A 22719-nucleotide genomic window follows, 5' to 3' on the forward strand; every position below is an offset into this window, starting at 1 on the left:
ATTCTGTGAAAATTACTCTGGCATTTATTGGAATTTATTACTACCTCAGGGAAACTCAATAATTTCACATAATTCTTACTTTTTGAAAAAATATTGTGAGTATGAAGGGTGCAGCGTACTTGTGTGTGGTCGGTGTCGCCTTGCGACTGAGTGGCGCCAGCTTGTTTGAAAACAAGGGTGACTGCGCGTGGAAAAGTCAAATGCCTGGAGATGCACGGAAGAAAAGTGTTTGCGACCGAGCGACTTGCACCGTGAGAATGAGGCGTGAAAATACAGCGTGTACTATTCGCCTTTCACATTTTAATCATTTTAGCTTTAGCTCCCATACACGCTGGTGTTCAGTTTCGGCATGCCTTTGTTATTGGTCGTTTGATTTCTTCGTCTCGCGACTTGCCCAGTAAAAAGACGTACCGAAACCGAGCCACCGTAACTATCGGGTCGAGCACCCCGAATGGACGTCTCCTCTTGCCCCTATGCTCATATAAGCCTCAGATTGGCGGTCGTAAAGGCCCTCATACACGTTGAAACTTGTGGTGATGCGGGCACCGCTACGAGTGTTGGGTTTGAATCTTTCAAAGTTTCATGATACATGTTGCATCCAAAGAAAAAGTGGAAAAAGTTCAAACTCATCGCTCGTTGCATCGCCGCATGTTCCAACGCGCATGGAGACCTTCGGCTATAGACGAAAGATCAGGGTGCGAGTGAGAAGGATGTAAGTGCACGAAAGCAAGAGCGAATGAGGGTGAGCTTCGAAAACAAGTGAAAATGCGTGAGCAGACGAATTTTTGGTGCGAGATAGCGAGTGAGCGGTTATATAGAAGCGTAGCATTATTTGTTTTGTTTTATTCCTTATTATAGTCTTTTAGTAATAAACTGTTATAGTTTTAGTTATTAACGCATTGTGAACATTATCGATCCCCTCAATACCAAATTTCCTACAATAATACAATTATTTTGTGCAATCCTATTTTCCTAATTATCTCTTCTCGTGTTTACAATCAGCGTTGTTATTTTTATAAACAGATCTCGCTTCCTTGATAACACACAATATTCGCTTATACCACTACTGTATTTATATCGAGTGCCGGCAAATATTATTACTGCAGGGTGCTATTTGTTGGCGAAAATGAACATTTGTTTATTTTCCATACGTCTACACGAAATATTATTAATTAATTGGCAAGACTTTATTCATGAAAGTCAATTAAGATCTAAGTAAGTTGGTAAGTAAGTTTTAGTAATTTAAAACTTTTCTGAGTTCTTTTAATGAAAACACTTTATATTCAATGAAATTGAAGGATAAAATTAAATAAGATCTTTTATCACGTCTTCATTGAGAAAATTCTCTTTATTTCTTGGGTAATATTCTTTTTGAAAAAATGGAAATGTAACATTTTCACGGATGCCATTACACGTATGAGAAGAGATTACGTATCTGGATGGCCATTGTTTTACGATTAAAAGGTCTACAGACATTGTGATTTATCGTAATAATCATAACCAATAAACCGATCGATAATGACAAGTTATTACTGGTTGTTACAACTGTTTTCACAAACGATAAGAATACAATTCTTTCCTTTAATCTAATTAAATTGAAGTGATCAAATGTTTCACAACATAATAAGAGAAGAAAAGTATAATTTATGTACATTTGTGTCATATTACTAAAGTTTTTTAAAAAATCTTCTTCAAGAGTCTTTCACAAGGGAAATAACGTAGAGGGAGATGGGGCAAGGTACGAACGCTAAGAAAAAATAAAAATAATTTTATGTTTACTGATTTTGTGTCTGTAAAAAATACTGTTTATAGTGTCGTTATCTGTTTAACAAAAAATATTAAAATTGATTTATAAAACTTAATAGATAAAATACAAAAAAAGCCAATTTAGTAAATAGTATCAAGATCTTGTCTTTTTCCACGTGTGCCATTTTCCTCTCTAATGCAGATTTAGGGGCACACAAAAATCTGCAGCTGTTTTAAGGTACTTCTTTTTCCTATATAACTGCTTTAACAGCTTTCTACATTGATTCTTTGGATCAACTATGTCTCTCAGTTTTTATATTCTATGTGCAAACGAATTTGTTTAAAAATTAAGTGACAACATCGTTAAATTGAGTGATACTATCGCTATTTATTTACAATTGATGTTCATAAGCTTGAGAAATTCCTTATCTGACGGTATTAAAATGATAATACGATTAATTTGTTACTGAACTGTTAATATTTACAACACGTCGAACAGTAAAATTACAAACGTAAGAATTATTATTATTACTGGCAAACGCGCAAGAACTAAATAAACGGACTTTAAAGAGCACCGGGAATGTATCGTTTATGGTATAATGAATGTACTTATTTCATTTTTAGTAATATGAGTACATAATAATACGACATTAACAACTGCCCTGTCTTGCCCTGCGACCTCATCTTGCCTCACCTTCTCCTAAATGATAGGGTAAGGTTATGGTACGATTTAAAAATCTTTTGTAGGTGCGATTTAAGATCCAGCACATGTTACACTTCAAATAAATACAATAAAATGCTAAATCGAACTGGTATGATATAATTCTGAGGAAGTGACTGTTTAAATGCTACAGAATGACTATTTAAAAGGGAACAAGAATTTAACATTAATAGTTTGCTTCAAAGTGTTACAAATAGGTACCAAAAATTATAAGAAAACAACAGCGAACTTACTTGTCAGGAGGCAATGTTGTCAAGCCATTGGTAATTAAATCTGGCTATGCAAGCCAATATTGTTCACACTAATCTGTTACTAGTACACTAATTGTTACATTCTACCCCACTAAACAACCTATATCTTCATAATAACTGTCGTTGTTGTTGTTGTTGATGATGTTGTTATTATTATTACTATTATTATTGATATCAGACCTGTTATCACATCATACCATGCCTGCGTTCATCAGAAAACGTATTCATTATCACCTCCATTTAAAAACAACAATTACGCATACCGAAATGCTCCGTTAGCATCATAATTACGTCTACTTATAAACCTAACCACTCTGCGAACATCTTGTACATCTGACAAAGTATTAACACAGCTGGCAGACCGACGTCCAGATTTTTAGTCACTTCAACCGTGAACGTGAATCATTAAGGACCAAATGCTTCTCCTTCTCCGTTACCAAATTCTCCCTTCCCCGAGTTTTCCTAAATCCCATCAATCGAGAAGAAAAGCAGAATTATCCTGATCAATGGTCATCATCAAATTAAAATCTCTACCACGTTTTTCCAACTCGAACTCGCCATCGTGTGACTCAATAAAAAACAAAACCTAAGCAACTTCGGTTTTCCTCTGGATCCGGACAAGGTCCTATCCACTTTTTCGGGAGTATTCTTCTCGTGTATTGTAGCAATATAACAAATGTACATCTTCCTTTTGTGAGAAGCGCTGTTGCTATGGTATTCAATAGAAAACTTAAGAGGTACGATTTAATCCGTGGTACGACTTAACCTTTTCGTACTTGAATATGTATTTCTTTCAAATATGAATTTTGTGAAAAAAAACTTACGGCTGCACACTAACTACCTAAAACACATGTACTGACAGCTGATTAGCGTAGCAACTGTCAGCCATAAGCAAAGATTCCCATGTGGTACAGTTTTTAAAGGATAAAGCAATCTTACCTTATTTACACGCTCCAATGCACGAATAAATGTTCAACATGTAATACTTATACACCACGGTGGAAAATAAAATGATTGATAAATCTTCGTTGCAAAATTATTCGTGTTCGAAGCGTTATAACGCCATGAAAAACTGTTGGTAATTATTTACAACACTGATTCCTCTCTGATTTGGATGACCTTGAAATATGTTGTAAGGACTTCATTCTGAATCACTTTTTCCTATACGTGATAGCGTCGCTCGACTTTGATTTTCTAAATATTCACAAAAATATGTCCAAGAATGAGGAATTATCGTTTTTGTTTACAAAAAGGGAAACCCTCGTATGACCTTGGTCTTGACTTATATTGTTAAAATTAATGCTCTGTACACTCAGGACTTTAAAGTTTTCAGCAGTGAGTATTGGATTAAAAGTTTCGCATTGCGCTAGAAATTTTCGTCTTCATTTATAGGAAAACATATATAGAAAAAAGCTGTTCAGAATCAAGTCTTCCTCAACATATTTCAAGGTCATCGACATCGGTGAGGAATCAGTGTTGTAAATAATTACTAAACTGTTATACAGCAGTTAGTCTAGGCTCGTTTCAAAAGCGTAATGTCGTTGTGTTTAAAATTCATATAATTTTGTTCTGTGAAACAAAATTATTTACGCATGCGTGCGCGTGTGCCCGCGAACCACATACACTACACATGAGGTGTTGTCCTCTAACGACATTTGGTAATTTGTCACACGAACTGAAGGGGGAAGTGCGGTAAGGGCACACGTTCACTCGCGATGAACGTTGACGCTTCGGTTTCGATAATTTTTGTTATTAGTCGATTCGCGTAAACGAAGATCGCAAATGAAACAGAATACGACAAACTGAGATACAACAATAGAGAATGAATATGGGCGTCAACTTCTTATTTTTAAAATCGATTTAAAGAGAAGTAAATATTTCATTTATAATACGTTTTGTAGTTTTATACTAATATTTCTGCATTTGCGTTTTAAATACAAACGTAAATTATTATCCTGTTATATTATGAATACAAAAAAATCTTGAAAAAACACTGATGAAAGTGAAAAGAATATCCAAAACGGGCTTGTGTTTGGAGATTTGTTTCAGTCCATTTTAGAAAGTGAAGATATTACAAGAAATCTAATTACACAGTTAGAAAAATTCAATTACAGGAATCTAAAAATATTAGAAATTTTATTTTCCATGGAGAAATAAAACTGTAACGCTAGAAATGATAGGCTCGCGTGGTGGTCATCTCTTCTATGCTAACAATGAGCATCGTTTAGATAATCAACAGACGATTGTTTCATAGACGATTAACATATTATTTCAACATCTTTCCTTCCGTGTGCATTTACTGATACTCTATAGTACATGTTCTAAGTCTTTATTTTATTGAATTACCCTGACGATATTAAGATTAACATTATACAATTTTATTCGACAGCCTAATATCCACCGAGAATGCATTTTTTATTCTCATTCTTCCTTCCATTGACTATTCCAGCGTTGATCTTTCGGCGTTAAAGGCGTCAGCATGTATCCGATTTAAAAACTAGCGAAGCGATAGCAGAAGAATCCAGCAGATGGCGAGAAATGATAATCCGATGTTTTCTCGTGACGTCTGAGATTGTAGAAAAAGAAGATGGAATCGTCCATTGAGATTTTTATCCAACTATCTCTATTCTTTTGTTTACACGGAGCACGAGCGCAAACGTCAATCAGTGGAGCGTAGTGTTTCATCGTAGAAAAACATAATGACGACTTCCAGAACAGTGGATATTCGAATTAAGAGTCAAAATTGAGTTCCTTGTATGAAGGTAGTATTTACTTATGGAAACAGCAATAAAGCAATAAAGCAAGATATTTAATCATTATAATTAATATCAATTATTAAGTGCCTTTAAAGTTACAATAATCAATTCATGAAACAACCATCAATAGACACTTAATGTAATGTAATGGAATGTAATTTAATTTATACGCTATGATAAATAATATTACAAAATTATTATTTTAAAAATGGTTTCAATAGGTTTAAATGTAATATATATATTAAAATATATATAATAATTTTGTTTTATAATAAATTGATTATATATTATATTGAGGGAATAATGAGCATTGTAAATTTGTTTCTTTCTTTAAATTAAATTTATCTGAAATGCAACGAGAGAAATATTGTTCAAAGTTTTTAATACAACAATCTGCAAAAATTGTTTATTGATTGTTTCAGTATAAAATGTATGTTGGACGTTACTTTTAGTTATTTCTGTGGAAAATTTGTGCAATTCTGCTTGTTTTTTTGTACAATTTATTTCGATAAATTTGTCTATGTTTATTCTGCAGTAATAGCATATACATACGCCAGAGTATTTATCAACGCCTTTTCATTTACGAGAAAATGAAACAAATATTTTAAATCATGTTTAATGCATAGAACAACGAGACAATATGTCATGAGAAACTTGACAATGAAAAGTCATCATGACGAAGCGTTTGCAAGTGCAAATGTAACAAAGTATGCTTCATAAATATGTATATCGCGAAAAGTGATATTACTTCTACCAAAAGGAATGCCTATCGTGTATATGCATTACATAATTTCTATTTTTACGTAACGGAACGTATAAATTTGATATATTATTTGTATAATATACATATAATATGTAGTATGTGTCGTTGTTTTTGAAAATTATATAAGTCCATTTATTTATGTTAAACATATCTGCGTATAGCCTCCTTGAAATGTATATTGACGATTAATTAGTTGGTAATTTACCGAAATACGGAACGGTGCTTCAGTGTTGTCTCTTTTCGTATCTTCGAACCTAACCGACTCACACATCCTCTACAAGATAAACGATATCCGAGGCATTATACGACTCGATCCGCGAAGTCTTAAATACAATTTATATATTGAGATATATATGAATTTTCTTTTGAATTAACTAAAAAATATTGGCAAACGTTAATAAATTCAGGTAGTTTTGTAAAAATATAAACTTGTTAAATTTTATTATGTAATAACATTGAATAAAATTGCTGAAATAAATAAGCGGTTTCTTAGCTATAAATGGACTTATATCACTTTCAATAATAACAAGTCATAAAGGATATGAATAAAAGGGGAATAATAATAATTAAAATGTAGACATATAAGTAAACGAACAGTCGAGTATATTAAGAAATTTTGTCAGTTATATAAGAATTTATAAATATATGACTATAAAAAATAAATTAGGAGGTGTATACGATAGTAAACTCGTCATATTATTATATTTATCTCCTGCTATAGATGTTTACGTTCTGTATAATGATAACATTCAATAACAGCGAACATTTTTAGGCTTCCCTTTTTTTTCAAAATGTAAATCAAAAACTGTAAATTGTGTATCTTCTTCCATGATTGTATTGTAGGAAATTGTATGAGATTCATCCCCGTCGAACCTCATTCCGCATATTTTTAATCAGTTTGTAATTTTCCCGTCTGTATTGTTTTTCCTGCTTGATATTATCTTTCATAGGGATTTGGTTGAAACAAAATCTTCTTGCTTCATTTTATACATTTATAATAATTCCTTGCGATAACATTTTATAATTAATCCCCTGACCTATGACATATTTCTTAATTATGATCGGTACCATCACTTTGTCGTTAATAATTTATTAGGAAAAAAGAAATTCTGGTGCTTATTTTATGTGTACATTTACTGAAAAGGTTAACGGTTGATAATAGCAAAGTAATATTTAATTTATATTTAAACAAAATAACTAACACTTAGATTTGTCAAATTCAGTTTAAAATTTTCGTCACAAGTCTGACATGATATTGTAGGTCAAGTGGTTAAACTTCTATTGCTAATTTTTAAACATATTGTACTGCACCGACTGTATTATTATAGATGTGAAAAGAGGACATCTGTGTCCGACTAAAATTATTATTAACATTCCTTAATTAAACATGAAAAATATAAAATCTCATTTAAGAAAGTAACGATAACCTTGAAATCTTCGAAACTGTTCCACCTACAGAAAAACTGTTACTATCACATTATAGTTCCACTTATACTGAAAAACTTTTGCTAAAAAAGTTTTGCCGAATCTCCGAAAATAACAGAGATAATCAAATGCTAATTCTTACTGAAACATCCTCCATATATTACATAATTTCTAATATTTTCTCTTCAAGTTCTAATTATACAGTTTTGATTTATCCGAGCTGCTTTTCCTTCGACTCGTCCGGCTAACCAAGGTTCTATTGTAATTAGTTAATCACCATCGATGATACAAGAAACATGTCTGTGAAAAAATTGCAGTCAAATTGTATATTTTATGAGTTCCAAGAAGAAGCTAACGCTATTGTAACCGCTGAAAATTTGTATGATGTTTTCGAGAATGGTATTACAGCATAACCTGCACTGTAACATAAAGAATAAAGTTTCAAGGAGAAAGAACTTATAAGAATAAAGAATCAGCAATTTTCTTGAACAACTATCAGGATATGGAAATATATCGTAGATGATACGCGAAATTGATGTCAAGAGTAATTAAGTAACAGATGCTTTTTATACCTAATTTGTAATTAGACAGATTGTTTCAGTATATCACGGATCTTATTATCGTTACTTTTTAAAAGACACTTATAGTTCAAGAATCCTAATATCTTTACTCAGCAAGATACTACCAGCGCGTGATATCGTTCGCTATTCCAATTAATAGAAAGAGAATATGTTCGAATAAAAGAATTTTCAGATAATATAATAATAATTTTTTTGGTAGAACATTTTTTATTTGTATATAGGGATCAAGAAAATTGGTAACTTGTTTAAACAATTACTGATCGCATATGTTTTTGGCTGTTAAAGCGTATAAGGATTTTAGGATATACATATACACAGATACATACTGCATAATGATTTCTACCATAATGGTCTGATCCCAGTAATAGTACATCTGTATAGAAAGATATATGGACATTCAAACGAATGTTTCAATACGATGAAACCTTTAATTGTAATAATAAGTTAATACGGAGTATTCTATATGTATACACTCTAATTTTATACTATGTGATGTAATACTTTCGAATTTTATGGGTTTCAACATTTAGGATTTTTACATTTTGCAAGCACTGTAACATCAATTTCATACATAACCATGTTTCTTAAATAACTTTCTATTTACAATACACGACGGTATTAAAGAAGTTTATTAAAACATGACATACTAGAATATTTTAGTAGATATACAGGACGTTTTACTTCATTTTAACACCTTAATTGCGTCGTTTATTAAGTGTTAATAATTTTTTGACAAAGAATGAAAAGCTGAGTTGACAGATGCAAAAAAGAGTATAAGGTTCCATTAAAGAAAAATTCAAAGTTGACCCCACATCCATCTACAAAGAAAACAATAAAACTATAATACACTACCCTCGAAACCATTTAATTTTGTTCAAAAAATGTTTCGTTACAATTATTATCACATTGTTGACGAGTCACGAGTTAATTCGTGTTTTTATGTCCAAACGTTCTTGATCGATCACGAGTTAACTTGTGTTTGCACTTGCATTATTTCAATTTTTGAAACGCAGGGCAATATAGAATATTGCAAAAGCAAAATATTCAAAGTTATATAAAATATACGTTAAAAGTTTTATTTCAATTCATTTTGTATAAATAAAGTATATTCAAATTTATTTAGATCGTTTCACTTTCATATTTAATTACGGAATAATAACCGGTGACATAGGATAGCTTCTGCGTAAAACTGTAGAACGTAGACACAGAATAAGCATAAAAATGTTACTTTTCCTAATAAATTATTAACGATAAAGTAGTTATTTCGATCATAGTTAAGAAATAAATCATAAGGCAAGGGTTTAATAAGAATACCGTTAAGGTGTCAAAATAAAGTAAAACATTCCCTATATAAAAATGTTTTCATCATTGTTTACTGAGCGAACACTATTGAAAACCGCACACTGCAGGACATATGATTACTAGTGCACCAAGGTTTGCAAGGATGACGAGCATGATCCGAGGGCGGATTAAGACGACGTGCTCTTCTTAGGTAATCCTGCGCAGCATAACTGAGAGGTCATACTACGCCTCGACTTAAGATTTGTGGTTTGCCGACCCACCCATCTTCATTCGATGAACAATGCAGGCTATCGATAATGCTGTGAATCGCTTCGATTCATTTCGTAACATCATTCGCTTTGCATAAAAAGATACATTGTAAGAAACGACGCTTTCATATTTCCGTTATATTTTTCGCGTATGTATGCATATGCGAAATGTTTCCCCATTGTAGTACGAGTTACTGGTAAAGTGTCTTCGTATAAATATTTGAGGTTAGATTTTCATTTTAATTTGATTTCTATTCACTAACAGGAATTATTTATAAAATAGCAACTGCTTTATTTAATCGAAGATGTGGGAATAACGTTGATAAAATTCTTAATATTACTTTTGTGATAAGGGAATATTCGATTATGAAAGAGGAAAACAAAGTTAAATATTTTGAATGTACTTTGAACTATTTCATTCGGTGGTGATCTCTATGGTTTCAATATTTAATTAATCGCGTATGTACTTCTTTTGTTAAATATTGTAACTTGCAACGAAGGTTTTTATGTGATGTGACTTTAAATATAAATTTAATATGACTCTCTTCAAGTAAAATAAATGTTCATTGCAATACGAGAAAAGTTATATGATTTTTTACAATGAAATACTGTAATTTTTATTTCATTTAGTTGCTTAGCTAAGAATATGCTAACCTACTCGTTTCTTCTATTTCGTTGAAAGTAAAATTAAAAGAAAAATAAATTGATTTGACGTCAAATTTATTCAGAACGTGAAGTCATGAATATTTACTTACGTGGTAACAGCGTTGGACGTTAATTATTACATATTATTATTGACGATTGAAATGCAAGTGTAGTGTCGATTGCAAGTTATTTCCCGTGATTATAAATTAGAATTTACTGTAATTACCTGAATTTCAATTGTAGATCAGTAGGTAATACTCAGTGATTATAAAGAGGAACTTGTAATCGGATTGACGATGGCTATTGCATTTTAATCGTCGTCAATAATGTGTAATCAACTTACATTCAACCCCGTTCTGCTTACTTACAATTACAGCCATGGAGAACTGAAACATTTCAACAATGCCTGCTAATGCACATGTTGGTACACGTGTATTATGCCGTATTAAAATCTTGAATGGGCACCTTGTAACACATCCTAGACCGGCTATGCATACCAAATTCAAAGTCGATAAAATTTCCTTGTATCAATCTGCTTTTTTTATTTTGCTCTCTAATGCTGCTAGCCGACGCGTTAAACAAACCAATGTCATATCGTGTATAATAATAATCATCAATTTGATTACATATTTATAATTTACAAAGAATGTAAAACTTGTTACAAACTTAGTAAATTTCAAAAATTTACTAAGACATATTTCATTAAAACCATTTTCCAAACGTCTTTTGTAATGAGGATAAAGTAAACCAACTAAGGAAATCTTCATTCTCGAAGTTATATTTCCAGAGCGTGCAGTAAGACTTCTATGCAATTTCTGTGCATACTAATAAAGTTATTAATTATTAAGTGTAACATTTTACTTTGCATCATTTATTTCTCTGATGATACTAAATAAAATTAAATAAGAAATTAAATGAAAATTCAATGAAGTGCCCAACTAAAATTGTTTTCAGTAGTAACAAATTGATAATATTTAAAAGTCTTTATAAACAGATTTTGTAAAACTCTGTGAAAGAAATGTAAATATGTTCTCTGTTTTATATGTAGTTTTTAATGTATTATTAAAAATAAATAAAAATTTTGTTGAAACCATTTTCCAAACATTTTTTGTGGTGGGGATAATGTAGTCCAACTAAAGTAACCTTCATTCTCGATGTTGAAATAGAAAAAAGGAATGTTAATAAATATGAACGATAAAGGTGACCGATTTCTAAAGGAAATGGTTACTCTTTTCTTGCAGATACGAGTGAATTATATGCATACTTTCATTTCAAACACAAGATGAGGTACGATTAGTCAAATTAATTGAAACATTCATACGTAAATCCTTTTTCCTACGCAAATGGTAGATGTAATGATATGTCTAGAAGTATGCATAAAACCACACCGAGGTATGCGTACATACCATTGAAGTTATGTATAATAGTTTCAGGTGATAGATATGAAGGATGATCGTAATAGGTCCTTATAATAGGTAGAAGAGACGAATGCAAATCCGAGGGCGGATACTGTACTGTTCTTAAGTAACCCCGCGCGGCTGTCATAATTGGCACGCAGCTTGTAATTCTATGGGATCGCATATTTTTCATATTCTCTTCGATGTATTCGGCCTTGCGAAATAGGTTATCCCTTTATAAATGAAAGTCTGCATTTGATTCAGCAGATTTTTATTTAAATGTTCATTTTTACTCGACAGCTTTGAAATACAATCGTTCACGGTAGCTGCTAAATGCAACAATTCCATACTGTAATTCGAACCATTTTAATGGATTACATATACTTTGAAACAAGTGAAACTAGGATTACGTTTGCTGTACTAAGGAGTTGTTATTGGCATGTAGAGGTACGTAACTTTAATAGTTACGTGCCAAAACACTTCATTGCAGTTTTTCTGAAAAACTTTTTAGAGTCGTGAATTGAACTGAAAAATGGAGCATCTGATTAAACAAAGTTTCTTTAACTGGTGTCAAAGTTGTAATGCGAGTCCACTAGCATTTGCTTCAATCAGTTGAACGCAACTTAAAGTCTGACACCTAATGTGAAAAAGAAGTAATTTTGAAAGAAATGACTTTGAAGTTTTGGCCAAACTAACGACTTCTTGCACTATTTTATTCAACATTTCAGAATTTCGCAAATTCCTCGCAATTCTATATTAGATTTGATTTATAATATTTTTAAGGTATCAATTCGTGAAAATAGGTAAAAGTAATTGATCTTTAGAAAGTTTTAAGTAATTATGTCCCCTTAAATTGAATCCAAGAATAATGAAGTTAAACAATTTTCATGAATGAATTAACATTTAACAAACTCTTATGTAATGGCAAAATGTGGGGTGTTTATAAATGTTTAGCTTGCACAGATCATAAATTGTGGATGCAAGGAATTATGGATCAATATGTTTGCTAAAAACAGCGCAACAAATTTTACTACCATTTACGAAAATGTTTATAGCAAATCACTGAATCTACCAAAAAGGTGACTTCCGAATGACACAGCACACTTTGTTAATATCTTTACGTATCACAAAAATTTTAACACTTCGACTTAGATTACCCAAGACTCACGAACTTAATCTCAACAGAGTATCGTCAATCAATCTAGAGAAATACATAACAACCTAAAAATATAGATGTCGCAGAATATAGAGCAAATACTACAAGTATAATTTATTTATTTTTAGACCTACAGTCAAATTCACACGTACGTAAGTGATTACCTCTTCCAAACACTGTTGCTGGATATGAAGTATTCATAAATCAATTCAACTGTTGGCGAAAATGAAACGTTTACGTTCACTTAATACATGGACTGTGAATTTTTATACAAATTCAAATTTTCATGAATGTAATTAGAACAAGAGAGCTACTATTATACAAAATATTATAAAATGCAGTACGCTTTAAACGTTTTATGTAGATATTGTTTCCTATCACGTGCATTCTGTGAAATTTTTCATTCCCGAGTTTACCATAAATGTATAAAAATCCATAGCTTATTAATATAGTGAAAAGTCCTACTTTTATGAAAATATAATTTCAGAACTTTATTATGAATTTCACAAGGATGTACATCGTTTGGAACTTTAACCGTTAAAAACGTAAGTATATGATCACCATTATAAATAAAAAGTAAGTAAATATAAGAACTATTTTGTAACATTAAGCTTACTGTTCTTTACATCTTGAAGTCTTAAAATTTCAGTACGACTTTGGGACACAGTTACGATTATCGGTAGAACAAACAAGTAGGTCGTAATACGTTGAAATAGGTCGTTAGGCCAGACATTTCAGCTGTTCGAGAATGTGGGTGTGAGTATTGGAACGCCCTAACATTCTCATAGGCCGTGGATTTGCAACAACGGATAAGGTTACCATTAGGCTGCAGATATTCAGCGCGCAGTAGCAAATCATTGAACGATGACAAATGGCTCGTCCAGCAATACTTCCGTGAAAGCGGATGCGTTGGTGGTTTCCCTTTTGGTTGGTTCCTCATTAAAGAAAGAGTACTACACTGCAGAATATCAAAAAAACAATGTTTTTTACATTTCCTTAACCAAATAACTGCGTTTGATAAGTATACACGTCATCTTAACACGCAAAATACTACTAATTTCTTTAACGATCAATTATTTATTTTTTCAGATAGGTGCCTAATTCTTCATCGTTTTGCTTTAGTTTTTCGTTAGAATATGTTATAGATGCACTTGCTCTACGTTTGACGAGTATATACTTCTTTATTTGATTTTTTTACTTTCTTATTATATTTTATATATACGCAGATTTGTTTTATGTGAATGAAAATCACGTAAATAGAGTCTGTCAGTACAAGAAAAAAAATATTGTGTGTTATTAAATTCAGATCGCGTAAATTAAGATCGCACATAAAAACTACTGTGAATAGTCTCTTAATTTATCGTGTAAAAAGGTGCCGTGTAAATCGAGGATCAGGTGTAGTAGAATACCAAACATGTGTTTGTAAAATTCTATGTCTGAATATTTAGAATCGACAAATTGACAACGATTTGAAGGATACGTGAAACTGTAGCAGTGAAATAGTACTTGTGAAAAATTTTGAATTTGAAAAAATTATGTTTTTTGAAATCCACGCTATCTTATGGCTTACATGATCAATAAATGTTAAATTTTGTATAACAGTATATTACTTACTGTTAGTATATAGCAATTAGTGTATAGTGACAATATAAAGTCAAAGTCTCTAAAGTTAGGTCTCTTTTAATTCCTTCCGTCCGCGAAAGGAACATAAGAAGTGTAAATACCAATAAACAAATTTCAAAAAAAATTTTTAAAATTGTTCACTAGCCTTTAATTATCAATTTTTTCCTTTCGTTCTCTCGTCTGAAATGACCAAACAAACTCAACATTGTTAGCTTTCTTTTCAGCGATTGAAATCGGGGCTGTTGTTATTTTTGATTCCTATATTCTGAAAAAATTGTGATCGTTATAGAAATATCGATATTGATATTCAGAATTTTCACGTAGTCTTAAATACTTACTTTAAGAAAGTAAAATACTATTGTACAACTGTTACTATTTTACGACATTAATATAATAGTATCATCATTATATATTCCTTAAGTTAATGGCTTTTTAATTGTAAAAATCGACTTAAATGGGATATTGTGCACGTCGAATGATTTCTCAAAATACTAATTTATTTATTCTGATTTCAAGGTTAACCGCTTGCTCTATGATTTGCTTCGCGGCTGTGCATGATAAAGGTACTTTATCGTTAATAATTTATTAGGAAAAGAAGAATTTTGCACTTATTCTGTGCCTACGTTTATTTCAGACGTTAAAGATTGATAATAGAAAAGAAATATTGAATTTATGTTTAAAAAATTAATAATATTCAGGTTTGTCGAATTCAGTTTAAAATTTCTATCACGAGTCTGACTCGATGACATAGGGCTTATGTGGTTAAGAATGTAGAAAATATTTATAGGTACATATTTGTAAAACCGTAGCATAATTATTATAGACAAGTTCATATGGATTACAATATTGTGACTATTGGTACGGATAAAACATTTAGATACACATTTCTATATATCAGTGTAAAAAAACAAAAATTGTATTAAAATGTTACTTTCTACACTGATGACTTCGGTGAATAAATAATCAAATGAAATAACTGTGTTAAATTTAAATTAATTTTGTATTCCGTAAGTTTCGTTACGCTTAAGAGCATAATGGTCAGCAGTCAATCAATAAGACTACTTCTGATCGAATGTCTGACAGAATTCATACTGTAATAGTAGACAAGTATTTCAAACATTCATTTGTACTTAATATTATATATAATTATACATTAAATTGAATGCTATATGTTTCATCTCTTTTCTTGTCTTTCTCTTCTTAAATGATTTATATTGTACTTTTATTACAATTATATTGCATAATAGTATTACTAATACCATTTAATTATCTGTGTTTTACAACTAAATTTTAATATTCTTAGCATTTGATTATTAATCTGTCAATCTCATAAATGAAATTAAAGAAAACTGGAAATTAAATATGAAATGTTAATTGTATACTGCACTCTGGATAAACGACAGATTAGGACATCCGTGTTCATTCCGCGATCAGTTCGAACGATTTTCTATGCGATTTCTCTGTCAAAATGAAAGCTCTGATTTATTTTTACACTCAATTATACCTACTGCAGAACTCTTTGTAACAATAACTGATTCAATAATTATTGAAAAATAAAATCCTATAGAAAAATGTTATGCTTAAAAAATTTGAGTTTCATAAATAAATATTGAAGAACTGATATTTCAAAATGAAATAAACGATTAATTTATGATTTTTGTTCAAACGAAACAAGTTTAATTGAATTTTTAAAATAAATGTATTATCAAAATCAGAGTTTAATATTAGTTCTATTATTCGAAAAGTTTTCTATTCGTATATTCTCAGCTTCCTATTAATTGATTCCAATCTCTGCAAATTTCTTTAGTCGTACGTTTTTATGACTCTATTGGCTAGCTCTATTATCCGAAAATGTCTATATTCGTATACCTTTATCTCCTTATCAATTCGGATACGGGAGTCTCTACTGTGCCACATTTCGACATGATTCGTCGCACGACAGATCATTACGTTTGTGTACAACTGTTCAATGTAAAGGATGGCGTAAGGATCGTCGACTCGGCGCACTGGATCGTTACACCGTGCATCCTGCTCGTAACAGACAGCTAGTGAAAGGAATACGCCCTGTGATGATCCGTAGCAAATCCGGCGATCTGAATCCTTTGCCGAGGTCGCTGCGGTCCGCATCTTACGAGACACTGTAAAGTGCATGACCCAACGGCGACTATTTAGTTGTATTTACTGGTTATAGTGGGTGTACATACTTATTAATACATGTGTATGCATTCTCGTGTTACACCTAGCACGCTAGCAGTTTTCTGGTCGCGCGATGATTTGGCTGCAGTCTAATAAGGTGCGGCTTCATTTGAAGTTTCTATCACTATTCGATGGAATTCTCATGCAGTAATTGGAGACATGATTTATTTGCAACTTCGATTATTTATTCTTCGCGAGGAAATATAAGTTTTAGATCTATTCAAATTTTACAGGGCGTGTTTCGAAAATTTGGAAGCGGCAAAAGAACAATTAGGAAATCAACTTACAAATCTTCGTTACAATCAATCATATTATGTGTGTTATATATATATATATATATATATATATATATATATATATATACATATTAATAACTAATTAATCTAATAATTTTTATATAATTAATTAGTAATTAAGTTGTATATAATTATTATCATTGTTAAATTAAATATTTACTTTCAAATAGCTGAATGACAGAATGCGTATTTTTTGGTCAATTTTCGTATTTCAAATAGCACATTCTTTATTTTTTCTTATTTAATTATTTATTATTTCTTATTTTTCAAATAGCACATTCTTTTCAAATTAACCACTATGTTTTTTAGAATACACATGTGAACGTATAATAAGATTTGAAAACAGAGTGGGTCTTGTTATATACATATATTATTTTTAAATGTTCTTTATACATATTTATGTTATATATTCAGAAATGTATAATACTTACTTCTCTGTTAGGCAAAAGCTTCAAATTTCTTATCGTTTTGTAAATAAGTTACGGACAGTCATTTTTTTCAATAAACATTATTTTATGATCGTCTGTTTCATCACGAATACTTTGTATTTTTACAACGCTTAATAATTGTGAAAAGTAATATGTACTCGAATCAAATACTACAGTTTTATAGATGCAAGGAGGCTAATATCTTAAAATTTTTGTAAAAAAGGTAAACAGCTATCTTATTCGTTCCTTTTCTCTTGTGTCGGAATGTTTCCAACTATTTGATCTATTCCATCTATATTGCAAGTTAAAGTAAAAACTGTATTTAAATATACTTTAAATTTCAATAACTTCTGACTCCAAAATAGGTAATTCCTTTGGCTCTGAACGATTAGGTGAAACATTACTCTTTCATGGTAAAAACATTATTATGGATTGAAATTCCAGTTATTTTGAAATAAAGTTAATCAATTTTTTCATTATTCATTCATCCTTATCTTTGGTGCGAATTTTCAATTATTCTTTTTCCTATACGTATATGAAAGTTTTCCCAAAGAATATCCAAAATAATTCACTGAAACTATTTTATCTTCATATTTATCAAATTTAAATGGATTAATTGTTTAATCGAATAGCTTTTTTTATATTGTACTAACTGCTTAGCTATGATGAATAGTTGTAACTACTGAGTACTGATTGTCTTTGATTTCTTGCTTCTTTGTAAGCTAATCCTACGAAGTCTATCAATTATTTTAATAGTCTTCCAAGGTTCGTAGCTTGAGGAATTGGTAATCCTCGATTCCATAATAATAGTAACCTCCAAGATTAACTTATTTCAAGCGTCCTGCAATGAAAAAAGTTTACCTATACAAACTGTAATTCAATTATATCAATAGATTTTTATGTTTGTTTGTTTTATTTCAAATGAATTTTCTTTACTATTATGCATATGTATGTTCATTTCCATTTTGTATTCACTATTTCTTTTCTTATTCTATGTTTGATACCAAGGAAATCATAATTCTCGAATTGATTTAATATTATTATATTAGATTATTTATGAAATATCACGCCGCATGTGTATTTTTCCGTTTCGGTATTATACAGACGAGTTCTTCCTATTAGATACCCACTCCATGATCGCTGTTAACGTTTACAATTGCAACGCTTTAATTTTTGCCTTAACATTATTTTTCTGCTTTTGAAATTATTTAGTGTTTGCAGATATATGCCTTTATTTTTTGGTAATTCTTTAGAAGACAGTTGACAACCTTTAAGCCCGTGGAACATTTTGACCACTTTATTGCACATCTGTGTGAAATTATTTATTTCGCCCTTTTTTTTACACATTTTGGGCTGTTAGTCATTCTAAAGAAATCAATTTAATAATTGTTAAGATATTAAATAAGATGTACCTCAACAAAATTGAACGTAATTCTACTGATCTTGATAAGCTAATTATGAAATCCTATTGCTGAAAACGAATCAGATAATATATCACTGATCTCGAGGTAGTATTTCTGGCGTTAAAGTCTGGATGATGTGTTTTGTATCAAGAGAGTAAAACGTTGGCTTTCAAAATGGAACTATGATTTTTTCTTTATTGTTTGATAGTCAATTTTTCTATAATTAATTTCTCAAATATTCTACTGAAGGTCTAAACGTAATAAAATGGAAAAAAAACGAGAATATAAAAGAACATTAAAAATTTCAAATCATTTCGAAGATTATGAATCATTTTACGTGTGATAGTATCTAATACTTTATATATAATCGATACAATTTTTTATTTGATCAATTAAACCATTAATCTTTGATGGTTTTTATCAACAATTATAATTGATTTAATTCATTGAAGAAATTCATCTTTATCTATTAATTATTATCATTGAGCTACTAATTTTTAATCGAAATGACATAAAAATTGTATCTGATATATACTCTTCACAAATTTCATGAGATTTATCATTTATTTTCATATTCTTTAACAGTCAAAGTATATACACCGATTCTATTCGTCGTTCTGAAAAAATGTTTAAATTGTTATCGAAAAACCACAAAAATATTTAGTAATTTAATACATAATTATTAGAAAGTTCAATCAACGATAAAATAACGAATTTCATTATTAATCCATTTTACAATTAAGTGAGAACTGACAATTGTTAATTCAGATTGTATAAACAATATATCATTTATAATCATATATTTAATTTTGAATTGGAAATGGTAGTCAATATGTTAATTTGCAATTGTTAATTATTTAATATATTAAAAATTACCCAATAGTAGTCTGGAAGAAGAAATTAATTAGTAGTATTCGTGTCTTCAAATATTATTTAAATTAATTTTTTCTATGTAGATGGACTGTATTTACTTTAAAAGTACACACAATGTAAAAATTTAAATAATAATTCTTCTTGAACACAGTTATGATATCGGTTTTTATTTTTAAAACAATTAGAGAATAGAGAACCGAAATAGAGTTATAAATGTTATCAGGTACATCGTTTTTAAACATATATTGTTTTCGATTTTAAGTCAAATTTAAAATCAATATTATATCAGTTCTATAACTGTTATTTTTCGGTTTTGTATTTCGGTTCTGCGTTCCCAGTGATTTGAGCATGTACTTATTATATGTATAAGTTCTAATATACATGATATATGATCGGTGTGTAACCATTCTAGGATTGTAAAATATGTAGATATTATACGTATATTACATAGAACCGAAATATAGAACCGAAATGTAGATCTGAAAAATAACATTTATAGAACCGATACAGAATCGATATAATATTGGAAACTGGAAGTGAAACTGAAATCGATATAGATCAGAAGTTGTAACTAAAAACCGATATGTCTAATAACAGTTATAACTTTATTTCGGCTCTTCGTAACTTTTCTGCAACTCCTGACTCTTCAATATTCCTTAAAGTGTCTGCAGTTTAAAAATGTTCATTGAAATAGTTATACTTAAGTATAGCTACATTCATTGAATCTACTTGGAACACCGGCAGTATCCTCACATTGCAGAAATCCATAAATTTTCTCATTCCTTAGGAACTTCTTCCTTGACATCGCGTTATCTGCAGACATCGTATTTATAAATAAAGTTTCCACCAAATGTATCTTTCACAACTAATCATTCATCTTTTATACGTGTAATACTTATCTGCGAATAACTTCAACGTTACGAAATATAATTATCAAGGAAAAGCGTAGTTAAGATGGTTCTTAGTTTACACGAGGTTTGAACTTCAATTTGAATCTATTTACTTGGAAACTCTATGAGATAGATATTTTCTGTTATTAATTTATTTAATTTAATATTGTTGATAATGAAGTTAGTCATATATTTAACAGTGATTTTTATAGAATTATTAATTATTTACTATTAATTTTTTAGAATATAAAATAATAATATACTGTGTTTGAAGAGTTTTTAAGGAATTATATTAACACATATTAGGTCAATATTACTTTAAAATTGCATAGGATTGCAATGATCCTAGGTTGTTCATTACCATTTTTCATAACTTTGTTAACAATTGTGTTTATCTTAAACGAGAGATATTTAAATGCATTAACGAAAAAGGTGAATGATAGAAATAAGAGTCTTTTATGCAAAAAAAATTTGTATTATGGTTATGTTTATTATGTCTAGAAAAAATTTGTATGATACAACGGAACAATAAAAAAAGAAGCTATGCAGAATACATTTATGTTGAACATTTTATTTTACAGCTCATTAAGAATACAGAATCAATTATTCTAGATGAAATCATTTGCACCAATCTAAAGATAAACGAAATAATGATGAAGAATTTGTAAATAACAATATTTAGTTTCAGATAAATCGACATTTACAACAATTATTATATGACTATTGAAATTTATGAACCTAAAAACTTGAAAGATAGATTAACTCAGTAAATGCTTAACAAATTATTATTCTTTTTTAATGCAGGTTTAATGGTGTTAGGTAATAATATTCCATGGAAATCGATGATACCAAAATCATCTTTCTATGTAGACTCATTTGAATACACTTACTGCATGTAATATTGCGACAACTGCACTACGAAGAGAACAATAATTAATTTTCTGTAGTTATTCAAATTCATGCTTTCTGTATACATTCATATAACATAATATAGCACGTACATATAACAATAAATATAGCGGAAAATTACAATCGTTTAACTATCAAAAAACTGGAGATGTTTACGTTATACACAATTTGGTAGAACTCTTAATAGAAGAACTAAATTTTTCCTTGAGTCCGACTTCAAATTAATCTTTGTATAAACGAATCAATAGCAACATGTGTATGAATAAGAAATAAAGTATCCTTCACTAATTGGCTTTGAGTAATGAATATTTGGAAATATTAAACGATAAACAAATACAAGTTGCAAGTATGCTTGTTAAATTTTCGGAGACATATAAACTTCGTTTAGTACTTATTGTCAGTTTAAATTTAAATGCCGTGCTACACCGTTACCTGAAATGTATGTAAATTATATATATATTAGAATAATTAGAAGTATCTGATCGAATATCTGACATTATACTTGTAATTAATGGGAGCAACTCGAGTATTTAAAGAATGAATATTTTTATCTGCAACAGAATCATTTAAATATACATTTCTCCTATTCTACACATCCTACTGATAATGTCTCTTTAACAAAAGCACTGATAGTTACTTATAGAATAAGTAATGTCCTATATACAATTCATTGTACTCATAAATATATGACAATTTAAATACATGAAAGTATATATTATTTTTTTAAATGTGAAATCAATTACTCAAATTTTTATTGTTTTCACCAGTTAACTGTGGAATTTAGTTTGAAAAATCTCTGATTATGCGCGCAATAAAGTCGAGCAATGAAGTATGTACTCGTCAAACACAGTGAAAATGTACCTATAATATATTCTGACGAAAAACAAAAGCGAAACGAAGAAGAGTTACATGTTTGTGTAAAAGAATAAATAGTCCATCGTTGGAAAACTAACACTATTTCGAGTTTTAAGATAACGTGTATATTCGTCAAACTCCAGTTGCCTGTATACGTTAATATTTCATATAGAAGGGTGTATGTCTATACACTTGACAAGGAACATATACCGAAGTAAATTCATTGACGTTCGAATATAAGATAATCCTAGAATT

General features: G+C 30.1%; 1 long non-coding RNA gene across 1 annotated transcript; it reads left to right on the top strand.

Annotated features, from left to right (window-relative positions):
• Positions 1–5390: 5390 nt before the first annotated feature.
• On the top strand, positions 5391–13653 carry LOC116429147 (uncharacterized). The gene is made up of 3 exons (XR_004235442.1): positions 5391–5480; positions 13479–13536; positions 13641–13653. It is a non-coding gene; the product is annotated as an uncharacterized LOC116429147 (long non-coding RNA).
• The last annotated feature ends 9066 nt before the right edge of the window (positions 13654–22719 follow it).

This window comes from Nomia melanderi, chromosome 1 (assembly GCF_051020985.1).
Source record: "Nomia melanderi isolate GNS246 chromosome 1, iyNomMela1, whole genome shotgun sequence".
Classification (NCBI taxonomy): domain Eukaryota; kingdom Metazoa; phylum Arthropoda; class Insecta; order Hymenoptera; family Halictidae; genus Nomia; species Nomia melanderi.